Source organism: Littorina saxatilis, linkage group LG15 (assembly GCF_037325665.1).
Source record: "Littorina saxatilis isolate snail1 linkage group LG15, US_GU_Lsax_2.0, whole genome shotgun sequence".
NCBI lineage: Eukaryota > Metazoa > Mollusca > Gastropoda > Littorinimorpha > Littorinidae > Littorina > Littorina saxatilis.
This window is the reverse complement of record NC_090259.1, coordinates 49458103-49470791: the sequence shown is the minus strand read 5'-3', so window position 1 is coordinate 49470791 and position 12689 is coordinate 49458103. Positions and strand designations below refer to the sequence as shown.

General features: G+C 39.6%; 1 long non-coding RNA gene across 1 annotated transcript; it reads right to left on the bottom strand.

The window, feature by feature from the left end:
* Positions 1-6249: 6249 nt before the first annotated feature.
* LOC138949543 (uncharacterized) lies at positions 6250-10498 on the bottom strand. The gene is made up of 3 exons (XR_011450326.1): positions 10045-10498; positions 9006-9134; positions 6250-7689 (listed from the first exon to the last, which is right to left on the bottom strand). It is a non-coding gene; the product is annotated as an uncharacterized lncRNA (long non-coding RNA).
* Positions 10499-12689: the final 2191 nt, after the last annotated feature.

Here is a 12689-nt window from a genome sequence, read left to right as displayed (position 1 = left end):
ATGTAGCCCTGTGTTGTTTTCGTTATTCATTAAATTGGAAATCCAAAGCATCATCATTATAATCATCCTCATCTCATTAATCATCCAAAATACTCTGTGGGGTGCCTTTCTCAAATTGTGATGGAAAGCGCCTGTGCCAGACAGACAGACAGACAGACAAAAATTAAAAAAATTAAAAAGTTAACAACAAAACGAGGTGGGGAAAATTAAACATGGGATGATAATTATGACGATGATAATGATAATGACGATGATGATGACGATGATGATGGTGATGATGATGATGATGAAGATGATGATGATGATGATGGTGATGATGATGATGAGGATGATGGTGATGAAGATGGTGATGATGTGGTTATTCACAAAATCAAATTCATAATATGCAGGCAATTATGCGTACAAGCTAGTAGCAAACAGACAGACAGACAGACAGACAGACAGACAGACAGAAGCACATACACAGACACATTCGTAAACAAAGAAATACATAAAACAAGAATGTACCGGGGCGTGCAGAGGTGCAGTAAACCTCGCATCTCCAACGTTACACCATCGTAAACTGCCACAGTCATGACCGCTTTCAATGTCACGTGACGCCATCGTAAACTGCCACAGTCATGACCGCTTTCAATGTCAAGTGACGCCATCGTAAACTGCCACAGTCATGACCGCTTTCAATGTCACGTGACGCCATCGTAAACTGCCACAGTCATGATCGCTTTCAATGTCACGTGACGCCATCGTAAACTGCCACAGTCATGACCGCTTTCAATGTCACGTGACGCCATCGTAAACTGCCACAGTCATGACCGCTTTCAATGTCAAGTGACGCCATCGTAAACTGCCACAGTCATGACCGCTTTCAATGTCACGTGACGCCATCGTAAACTGCCACAGTCATGACCGCTTTCAATGTCACGTGACGCCATCACCAAGGGAGGGCATTCTATTTGCAGTGGATCGTGTCTGTCACGTCCCATTGAGGCGACTCGACGATTCCTTCTCTTCATTTGCTCCGTGTCACGCCCAGCGAACGGTCTTTGTTGCGCGGTTTACACGGGCTTCAATGGCAAAAGTGTGAAGGAGGATACTGTAGCCATTAACACATGAATGGGACACCCGTTCCGCGTTCGGAAAGTCGACAGAAGGACAGACAGACAAACGATCAAACCCTGAGAAAGGCAAGTCAGATAGATAGACACAATCTGGTAAACGATCAAACCCTGAGAAAGGCAAGTCAGATAGATAGACACAATCTGGTAAACGATCAAACCCTGAGAAAGGCAAGTCAGATAGATAGACACAATCTGGTAAACGAACAAACCCTGAGAAAGGCAAGTCAGATAGATAGACACAATCTGGTAAACGAACAAACCCTGAGAAAGGCAAGTCAGATAGATAGACACAATCTGGTAAACGAACAAACCCTGAGAAAGGCAAGTCAGATAGATAGACACAATCTGGTAAACGATCAAACCCTGAGAAAGGCAAGTCAGATAGATAGACACAATCTCTAGTGGAATGCATGAATGGAGACTATTATAGTTAGCAACTAAACGTACGTTCGAACTACGCAGTTCGTAACTACAGATTTAGTCAGTCTGCAATGCATGAGAGCGAACTTGGTCGAGACTACTTAGTTACCAACAAAAAGAGTAGGTCATAACTTTCAAGTGACGTCACGGGGAATCCCCGTCACTGCGCAGGCGCGGTGAACTCTTCACCTTCGAAAGTGGTAAACAAACCAGCATGGGATTGGGAGCATGGTAACAGTGCGAACTTGAGTGGTTGATCGATGCAATATTATTTTGGCGAGCAAACAAGACAAACATAAGCAGAACGCAAATGTTTCTCTCAGTTCTTCCGCACATTACGAGAGCTAAAACTGCCCGACCGGGGAGATGTACGCAGCATATAGGCTGAGTCAGTGTCGTCGAAGATTTGAGTGATGGCTCAGTCGGTATGTACTGGGAAAAGGTCCGTGTCCCTCATACTGATTGTGCATTTTAAAGTAAAGCTGGAACTTTGTAACAGACAATGATGTATAGAGATTACACAACGTCATCGAGTGAGGGACCGAAAAATATTGAAACTCGAGGATGATTTTTTTGTGGTATCAACCGAGACCGTAGGTCGAGGTTGATACCACACAAAAAAATCATCCGAGAGTTTCAATATTTTTTGGTCCCTCACAAGATGACGTTTGTGTAATTTGTGTATACAATGATCAACGACAAAGACAAAAATTAAAACAAAAACAACACGAACTCTTTTCCATCGAGGAATGGTGGAAGGAAAATAACACAACCGGAAATAGATCTAGATCTAAATTGATCTCTATGACCCGTGCCTTGATACCATTGAGATCATAGGAGATGCACAGCAGTGCCGATACCAGGTTTCTTTAGCTTCACTTTAAAATGATATCAGAACGATAGTTATTCACTTGAAAGTGAACACAGGAGAGTTGTATACATGGATGTATTTAAGTTTGTGTTTCAATTTATGGGAGCGAAACTGACATTTCTGAACTGAAAAAAGTCGTGTTTTGTGGAGTTTAGAGTTGTCAGTAGAGACCGAGTAATCGTTGAAGAGAAATAATTGCATGGTTCACCGATGGAGAGTTAAACGACCATAAAACCGCACCACAGGTATGTCACGAAGCTGTCTAAGTTCTACACTATACAACAAAAGAAAATTGAATGAGGGAATCAAGACAATAGATCAACTCTCTCTCTCTCTCTTTCTCTCAGTCTCTATCTCTCTCTCTCTCTCTCTCTCTCTCTCTCACACACACAGGCATACGCACACACTAACACACACACACACACACACACACTCACTCTCTCCCTCTCTCTCTAAACCGCTAAGAGGGAGGGACAAAGTTGAGAACAAGAGTGCCAGATAAAGGAAGGAATGTAATTTGGAGCGATCATTAAACAAATTAAGAAACAAGCAAGTTAGCAAGCAAATCCTTGAAAATGTGTGATGTCATACAAAAGGAGCCAACAATGTGTTGGCCTGGTGTTCTACTTGCAAAATAAACTAGTAAAAGAATTGTGAGATGTAAAGAGAAAAGATTAACTGGAAACACTACCGAATTACAAGACATCATCAGTGATTTGAATCATTCACCTATGATTTTCTTCCTTTTTTCCAGATCGGGTAGAATACTTTATGTCAGTGACATATTTAAATGATTGCAATTTTGTGCTGGTCTTTAACATGAATAATTAGATACAATGAATACATTATTCAATGAGTAGGAAGTGACAATATTTTAATGTGTATGATCTTGTTTGATGAATGCCGCAAACACTCTGAGAAGTTCTTCTAAGCAAGCAAAGAAACAGAGGTTTTTGTAACTTAGACACTCTGTCTATAAGGAAGCTAGCTGTTGCTTGAACATCATTTGAAAATTAATCTGCGCCAGTTTAAATGCATTGCTTCGGTATGGTAGAGCTGATCATCAAAATGCATCTCATGTGTGAAATTTTAGCTTTGATGTTGCACTGACTTCAGAAGACTAACCTGTTTCGTGAGTAAAAACTGCAAACATTTCAAGCTGACAAGAGCAGAACGATGTTAAAATATAAGATATGATAAGGGAAATGTGAAGGCTAAATTAAACAAAGAATGAAATTGTAACCCACTCTGTACAAGTGGCGCGTTTTGCTGCATTTATCATCTTTTATTCTTTCATGTGTTCTTTTGAGTTTCCGACAACATTTGTTGTGTCATTGTGTATGAACGTTTTAATTTAAATGATGATAAACAATGATTGCATATTTTGTGTAAACGATTTCGCTCAACGTCTCAGATGTGGCATGCAGGCTTCACGTGGAATAAAACCATCCCTCCACTTTAACATATACCAGCTGTCAAAAACACGTGTGTTTACTTTGAAGTGTTGGAATGTTTGATCAATTAATTTGTTTAACTTCTACTGGCATCAATCCGCAAAATGTATTCATTCAAACATTCCAACTTTGCACATGACCCAGTCAGAATGTAAATGTTTGGTATGTATCAAAGTGTATAGATGGCCTAACCTCATGTAAGAGCCCATGCAGATATAAAATAGTAAGCCAAACTTGGCGTTTGCAAGAGGAACGGTGCCTTGAAACTGACAGCAGCAACAACAATTTAATTATCCACAATCACAGTGTCACTCAGCTTTTCACCCCATCCAAACCACCAGCCATCCTCTCACTAAAAACCAAAACAAACTCCCCAAAACACACACACACACACACATTAAAACACAGAGAATCATGAGATTTGTTTGTTTGTTTATTCATCCTGTAGAATGTTTCTTTAGCCACTGAGCCAACTATAATACTCGTCATAAAAAGTAGGCAGATCCGTTTGAGGGCAAATCTTTATGATGAGGCCGTTTATTAAAAAAACCAAATACAGGTTGACCCAAAAACAATGCAACCCACAACAAGTTAATAACCTACATTTGTGGACATAAACTTCAGCCTATGCATGACCCTTCTACAAAGTGACAATTTTGAAGATCAAATAGGCTGACTTTTGTGCAATTTTAAATTAAGTTCCCAATTTTGGGGATCGACTCAACGGTACGGGTTTTAAAATTGAGCGGTAGCCAAACTTGCCCGATCTAAGCGCTCAAGATTGTAACATTCGGGGCAATTCGAATCACAAAAGTATACCTTAATCAACATTCAGACCTGGGAATCCCTGTTTTGGACTTGGAGTATTCTCAAACAAACTTGGTGTATTTTTTTTTTTTAAATGAGCGTACTCCACATTTAAACATGCTTCACACGCGTCTGTCTATGAGTATATAACTGCTTTCTTCAGGTCACCGATGATCTAGGGGGTGTATACTCAGACATTCAGATAATATAAAAGCTAAAAGTCTGGAGGGTTTAAATTAAGTAAGTATTGATACCGTTCATGGTCAAACTTCGTTTTAGTGAATCGACCGCCGAATTTGGAATTTATTTTTTGAAATAGAGCACAAAAGTCAGACCATTTGACCAGTTACATTTGATCTACAAAATGTCCACTTTGTGGAAGGGTCATGCACTGGCTGCGGTTTATGTACCTTAAAAATAAAGTGATTCGGTCAACAGATGTAGAAGTTATTAGCATTGTTTTAGTGTTACATTTTTTTGGTTTATCCTGTATATGACTGAAAAAAGCTATTCATTCCCCAAACCTATTCAGAAAGCAGATTGGGTTTATATGACATAGTGTTTATACAGTGGAACATACAACACAGACACCCTGCAAAATCAAATTCGCAAAATCAATGTTCCCGCGTTAAAATTGACAAAAAATCAGAACTGCCAAAACAAAACATCTTCTGCACGTCAATAGAAACAAGTCGCGTAAGGCGAAAATACAATATTTAGTCAAGTAGCTGCCATTTTTCAGCAAGACCGTATACTCGTAGCATCGTCAGTCCACCGCTCATGGCAAAGGCAGTGAAATTGACAAGAAGAGCGGGGTAGTAGTTGCGCTAAGAAGGATAGCACGCTTTTCTGTACCTCTCTTTGTTTTAACTTTCTGAGCGTGTTTTTAATCCAAACATATCATATCTATATGTTTTTGGAATCAGGAACCGACAAGGAATAAGATGAAAGTGTTTTTAAATTGATTTCCAAAAAAAAATGTTGATAATAATTTTTATATATTTAATTTTCAGAGCTTGTTTTTAATCCGAATATAACATATTTATATGTTTTTGGAATCAGCAAATGATGGAGAATAAAATAAACGTAAATTTGGATCGTTTTATAAATTTTTATTTTTTTTTACAATTTTCAGATTTTTAATGACCAAAGTCATTAACTAATTTTTAAGCCACCAAGCTGAAATGCAATACCGAACCCCGGGCTTCGTCGAAGATTACTTGACCAAAATTTCAACCAATTTGGTTGAAAAATGAGGGCGTGACAGTGCCGCCTCAACTTTCACGAAAAGCCGGATATGACGTCATCAAAGACATTTATCAAAAAAATGAAAAAAACGTTCGGGGATTTCATACCCAGGAACTCTCATGTCAAATTTCATAAAGATCGGTCCAGTAGTTTAGTCTGAATCGCTCTACACACACACACACACACGCACACACGCACACACACACACACATACACCACGACCCTCGTTTCGATTCCCCCTCGATGTTAAAATATTTAGTCAAAACTTGACTAAATATAAAAACAATCAAATCTGCATCCAAATCAGTCAGTTTTGTTCACATATCTGGTCTAACACTGACATCAAGGCATGTTGATTTGTGTAGGTGTCATTCCTCTGAGAAGCTGTAAAAGGCAGTTTTAGTGGGTAATGAGACAAAAACCGGTACGTTTTCGTAACTCCTCAACGCATTGCCTTCAACGTTGCGGTGATTTGTGCTAACAGTAGTAACACATGTGGGAAAGTTCATACGGATTTTAAAGTCATTTGAGACATTAGTCTGCTGTTAATTGACATTCCAGAAAGAGTTCTTAAATTGATGGTAGGTCTTCGCTGACTCATTGAAAAACAATTAATTTGTTGTTATCTTCAAGAACAATAACAGATGCGTCACACAATTAAATTTCATGTACATATTTTATCAGACATTGGCGGTATGAGGATTTCAACGCGAACATTAATATTTTGCCTCATTCAGAGCGCTGAGCGCAAATGTAGGCCTACGCCTAGAAAAGCTCACGGCTGACACGCTTAACTGATCATGGCTCTTGAAAGAGCATTTTCGAAGAATGTGTGTGTGCGTACAAGTGCGCTGTGAACAGTCATAGTTGAAAATGTATGAAATTAAAGGTAAATTGAAGCTTTCATTTTTCTTAATGCATGCTAATTTTTTTTACAAATTCAGTTCATTGGACAGGGTACATTTTTATTTTTAAAATTCGTTCTGGCATGTCGCGCAACAGCAGAACTAATATCTCACATGACTTGAGATTCCGTGTGTACTTAACGACATGTGTTAGCCCAAATCACTGACAAGTTTTAAGACAATGCGTTGAGGAGTTACTGAAATGTACCATTTTTTGGTCTCATTTTTGTACTTAACGACGTGTGTTAGCACAAATCACTGACAGTTTTAAGACAATGCGTTGAGGAGTTCTGAAATGTACCATTTTGGTCTCATTACCCGCTAAAACGACTTCAAAAACTGAGAGGATTGACAACTACACGCTCAGCATGCCATAGCGTTCATGTTAGACAAGATATGTGTGAACAAAACGGACTGTTTTGGATAAAGATTTGATTGTTCTGTCTAATGACATGCAAAACATGTTTCGGTTTAGTTGTTCTGATTTGTGTTGTTGATTTTAACACGGGAAGCTTGATTTTGTGAATTTGATTTGTGGGAAGGGGGGGGGGGTGTCTGTGTTGCAGGTTTCACTGCATAGACACTACGTCATGAAAACCCAATTTTGTTTCTGAATAAAGTAGGGAAATTAATGGCCTTTTCAGTCATATACTTGGTTTTTCAATCAACAGCCTCATCAGTAAGATCTGCCCTCAAACGCATCTGCCTACTTTTTATGACGGGTAGTGTAGAAACCTCTGCAAGCATTCTCAGCCGAATCAGATGGAAAAGCACAGAATTGTGATGGTACTCTGAATTTGATCATCGTCCCCAGCGAACCCAGGAACCAAGGTGCAAACAGCCTTCCCTTAATGTAGCGGTCCTTCCTGAAAAATAAAGAAAACATATAACTGAGCACCTTCAGTATTCACGGGGATGGGTTTTGGTTAGCGAGGGGAGGGTGTGTGTTGGGGGGAGAAGGTGTGTAAATGTTGAGCAGTGTGTGTGTGTGTGTGGGGGGGGGGGGGGGGGGTGAGGAAGCACTTGCTCTTCACATGACCATTGGGATCGGGGATGGTGTGTGTGATATTGTAATCTAAACTATTAAAAAAATCTGTGCGTGTATGAACTTTGTGCTCGGCAGAAATGTTTCTCGATTTTAGTCAAAAACAAGTGTGCCCTCAACTCAGTTTCGCTCTTCAGCATCAACACTATACAGTTTGAGTTTCATTGGGAAATGTGTCTCGATTTCAGTCCAAAACAGAACTTTCAGGATCCAAAGCACTCGCCTGTCAGCCTTTTTATTAAAATACATTCAACCCACCACATTTTCCAGTGATGAAGATTCTGGGGATGTGTGTTGATCCCATTGATTTTGGCCATTTCAGATCTGGCCAGTTGTACATGGGATAGGAACATAACTTCACCCAGACACATAAAATATTGACACCCTGACAGTCAGTGACTGCTTCATGTGCATAGTTGAATTTTGTTTATGAACGAATTTCTCAAAAGTCACTCGCAGAATTAAAGAAGTAACATTTTTGTTAATCTGAGAGTGGTTTCCACAACAAAATCTAACTCTGAGCAGGAAGAAGCCAGGGTGTTGAATGTAGAAGTATCCGAGTGAACAGATTCATTCTTATTCCATGTAAAAGCCTGGCAAGATCTAGGATGGTGAGCCAAGGGAAGAATAACTGTATGTGCCTTTAAAATAATTCCAGTAAATTAGTAATGATTTCATTTTATCTTGCAATTTTGTTTTACTTTCCTGTGCTGCATTAGTTCATTCACACTGTGTAATTTACTTTAAGAATAGTGGCAAAGGATTTGAGAAGAGAAAGAGAACTAAAACCAAGCTTTATGTACCATTTTGTATAAATAGTACAAATTGTACTATGCAAGGATACATACAGATGTAAGAATTTATTTTATACAAAGCCGTAATGTTTTTGTGTCAATAAACTTGCATCTCCTGCCACTACTCTCAGATTCAGATGTAACAAGTGTTGACATAGCTGAATGTATCTATCTAGATTGTAAGTGCATCTAATGTGAAACGCAGATCTCTCTGCCAAAAACATCTACACAGCTTCAAACTACTATCACCAGTGCCAATTTACATATCATAAATCAATTTTACAATAACAATTTAATAGGCACAAGCAGGTACTTGGTAGTGGTACAGAAATGTGTGACTTACTCTTCATGGTAGTCTGTAAAGCAGCATGTCCACTCAGTCTGAATCCTCTCCAGAATCCATATATATATATCTGAATGCAAGAGCTGTATGAACACTTCATCACACATCATCTCTGGTTTCTTAGGAGGCCTGAAAAAATACACCATAAAATAATTAATTAACAATAAATAATAACTGTATTATAATTAAACCACTCGCTCATTGATTCTTTTATCCCCTCTTTCACAATCATAGTTTATACAGCAGCATTTACCTCTGACTCTGTTCATGCAGAGTAAATATCAAGTATTTAAACAGAAAAATAAGTCATTGTTGAATAACCCTTCTAAAAATACACAATAGACACACTTTCAGTGGCAGTGATTCAAGTGAAGTCAGTTTCTTTCTTCATTTGTATACACACAAAAATTGTTTTGGGCCAGTTAGTGTTACTCTTGGCTTTACACACTTACTATATCAAATTATACATGCATTCAGCTTAGAAAACATACTTCTAATGTTGGGAGTGCAGTGTGAGCCAGGACATTTACAGCAAATAAGGATACACAACAGTTCATTCAGAGATAGATTTGCCATTCACTGCATTATATTGTTAGTTGAATGAGATAGATCTACAGCGATGCTTCAATGCATTAGATTAGCTTTGTTTTAGTGTCTACTGTTCATTGCTCCACCGTGGGAAATTCAGTCAACAGTGCACAGTTCCGAAGAAACCGATGCTGCTGTGCATAATCATTGATGCATTGACGATCGTTCATTGTCAATGTCACTGTCAGAAAAACAACAACTGTATCTTTCATCGTCACCACTACACAATGGCTCGTAGGCCTATTTTCCTATGACACTGAACACGGTTTCGGAGACACTCAGACAGTACTGCCTGGCCCATAGATCATGTCTAGATCTACCCTTGCTCTCACTTTCTAACAAATGTATTATTGCAATCTGACACACACTCACACACCGAGGCGCACAAACGAACACACACACCGTGGGACACACAAACTACACGCACACAACGGATGAATCTTGCTCTTACCTGTTGGATGATCCAAACCGATTAAAATCAGCGACAGGAAGATGTACAAGCCAAATTTGTACAGTCGCTGATGTAAAAAGTGGAAATTTAGTCAATGTTCATAGCAAATCTCCCGACTCAAGGTAGATCGTGTCCCAAATCAGCTATGCCGGTCACTTCACGACTTGTATTTGAACCCCCTCCAAAGCGCAATCAATGTTTCAACTTCTTTGTCGACATCATTCTTTGGTTCATGCGTCGGACTGCCGAATATTTGATTTTTTTGTACAGCAAAATCAAAGACTGTCATGGCGGCCGCCATTTGTATTTTTGCAATAGTTCGAAACTAAGGAATTTGGTCCTCCTCGGAGGAGGACCAAATTCAGGCAAGTTAGTCACCAACTTAGGTCGGAACATTTGAAAATATCGTGCCATGCATTGCGCACTAGAGCGATAGTTTCGAACTTTGGATTTAGTTCCCAACTAGCTTGGTAGTCTCCATTCATGCATTCCACTACAGGTAAACGATCAAACCCTGAGAAAGGCAAGTCAGATAGATAGACACAATCTGGTAAACGAACAAACCAATTCGCAATGGTTCAAACAAAATGGCACACTGAAGCAAACATGTGACCCCAACCACGTGCAACTACTGCCACCACTACAAGAACAACATCACCGTGAACAACAACAACAACAACAACAACAACAACACCACCACCACCACCAACACCAACAACAGCAACAACAACAACAACAACAACAACAGCAACAGCAACAACAACAACAACAACAACAACAAGTTTGTTATTTCGGGTTCATCTCTTTCCTGCAGAAACTGTTAATTGTGTCAACACGCCACCCAGAAAATAAACACGAGAAAAGGATCGCCATTGATGTTTAGTGTGGAGGTCGCATTCTGATCAGTTCCCTGCATTCTGACTCAATGTCAAGGTCGCTGGGCTGGGCAATTCGCTTTTATTCGCAAATTCACTGTAAAAAGACGCAAGCATCATCGTAAAATGGTACCCGGCCATGAAAAGGCAACACGCATCAAAAAGATTATTATAATGTGACAAAGTTAACTGTGATGACAGATATATTGCGCACACGGTTGTCTGTTAAAAGAGATTTTCCAACTAATATTCTTTCTGATTTTGCTTGAATATGACGTGGTGAAATGCTGGTTTGGTTAGGAATAACTGAAATAGATCTGGTATCGTCCCCCCCCTCTGTCTCTGTCTCTGTCTCTCTCTCTCTCTGGACAGGTTGGAAGAATAGGCTTTGCCTAAAACCTTTATCCTTTAGTAATAAAGTTCTGAGTCTGAGTCTGAGTCTGAGTCTCTCTCTCTCTCTCTCTCTCTCTCTCTCTCTCTCTCTCTCTCTCTCTCTCTCTCTCTCTCTCTCTCTCTCTCTCTCTCTTTTGTGTGTATTTTTTGTATTACTTTTCCAGTTATGTATTTATTTACTTATTCAGCCATAAATATAAAAATATTCCACATAAAATAAAATAAAAATTAAACCTACAAAACCGCTCCAGTCCGAGCATATTCCGCGTACACAATCTTTACTTCCATCCCCATTTTGAAACATCACAACAACAGACTTTCCATTTATATATCACGATCATATGTGTTCTCTGTTTGCATGTTTGTCCAGTGTCTTGTCCCCCCATAAAGCATATTAACTCTACCTGTCCCAAGATAGGCCAATTGGTTCTAAGAGGACGTTAAAACTAATTATCATTATCTCTCTCTCTCTGCCCCTCTTCCACCCCCCCCCCCTCTCTCTGTCAAAAATGCCAACACCCCATAACCTCTCTCTCTATGTCCCTTCCCCTACATGCAGGTTATGCGTGTAGTGATGTAGGCGAGGTTAACAACACACTCGTGCTCCTAACACTAACTGAGCGGAAAACCTCATTATAACCATGGCCGTTATAAGCAAACACAGCACGGATCTGAAAGACTCGCGGCGCGGAATAACAAACACGGGCCAAAATTGCTCGCACATTCAGGCTTACCAGGTGTGGAGTGGGGGAAAGGCCCTAACCCTAACTTGTGATTATGTGGTTGTTAAACGACAGCCTTTCCTCCCTGACAGCCTTTCCTCCCTGACAGCCAATCATTTTCCTTCTGTCTTGCGCCTAACCCAACGGCATAAACTGTCTTGATGACTATTGTTGTTTAACACCCTCACTAACAACGGCATAAACTGTCTTGATGACTATTGTTGTTTAACACCCTCACTAACAACGGCATAAACTGTCTTGATGACTATTGTTGTTTAACACCCTCACTAACAACGGCATAAACTGTCTTGATGACTATTGTTGTTTAACACCCTCAATAACAACGGCATAAACTGTCTTGATGACTATTGTTGTTTAACACCCTCAATAACAACGGCATAAACTAAAGTTGGTACAAAACAATACCAACAAAAACGAGTTTAAAAGAAACCATTGTCTTTCCTGGGTTGGTTGGTTGGTTGGTTGGTTGTTATTGTTTATCGACTCTTCACAAGTTAGTGCTAGTCGAGACCGATGCAAGTCTCTTCTTTCCTGGGAGCAGCAAAGGAGTTGATTGTTGAATGTTGAGTGTTGAGTGTTGAGTGTTGAGTGTTGATTGTTGAGTGTTGATTGTTGAGTGTTGAGTGTTGAGTGT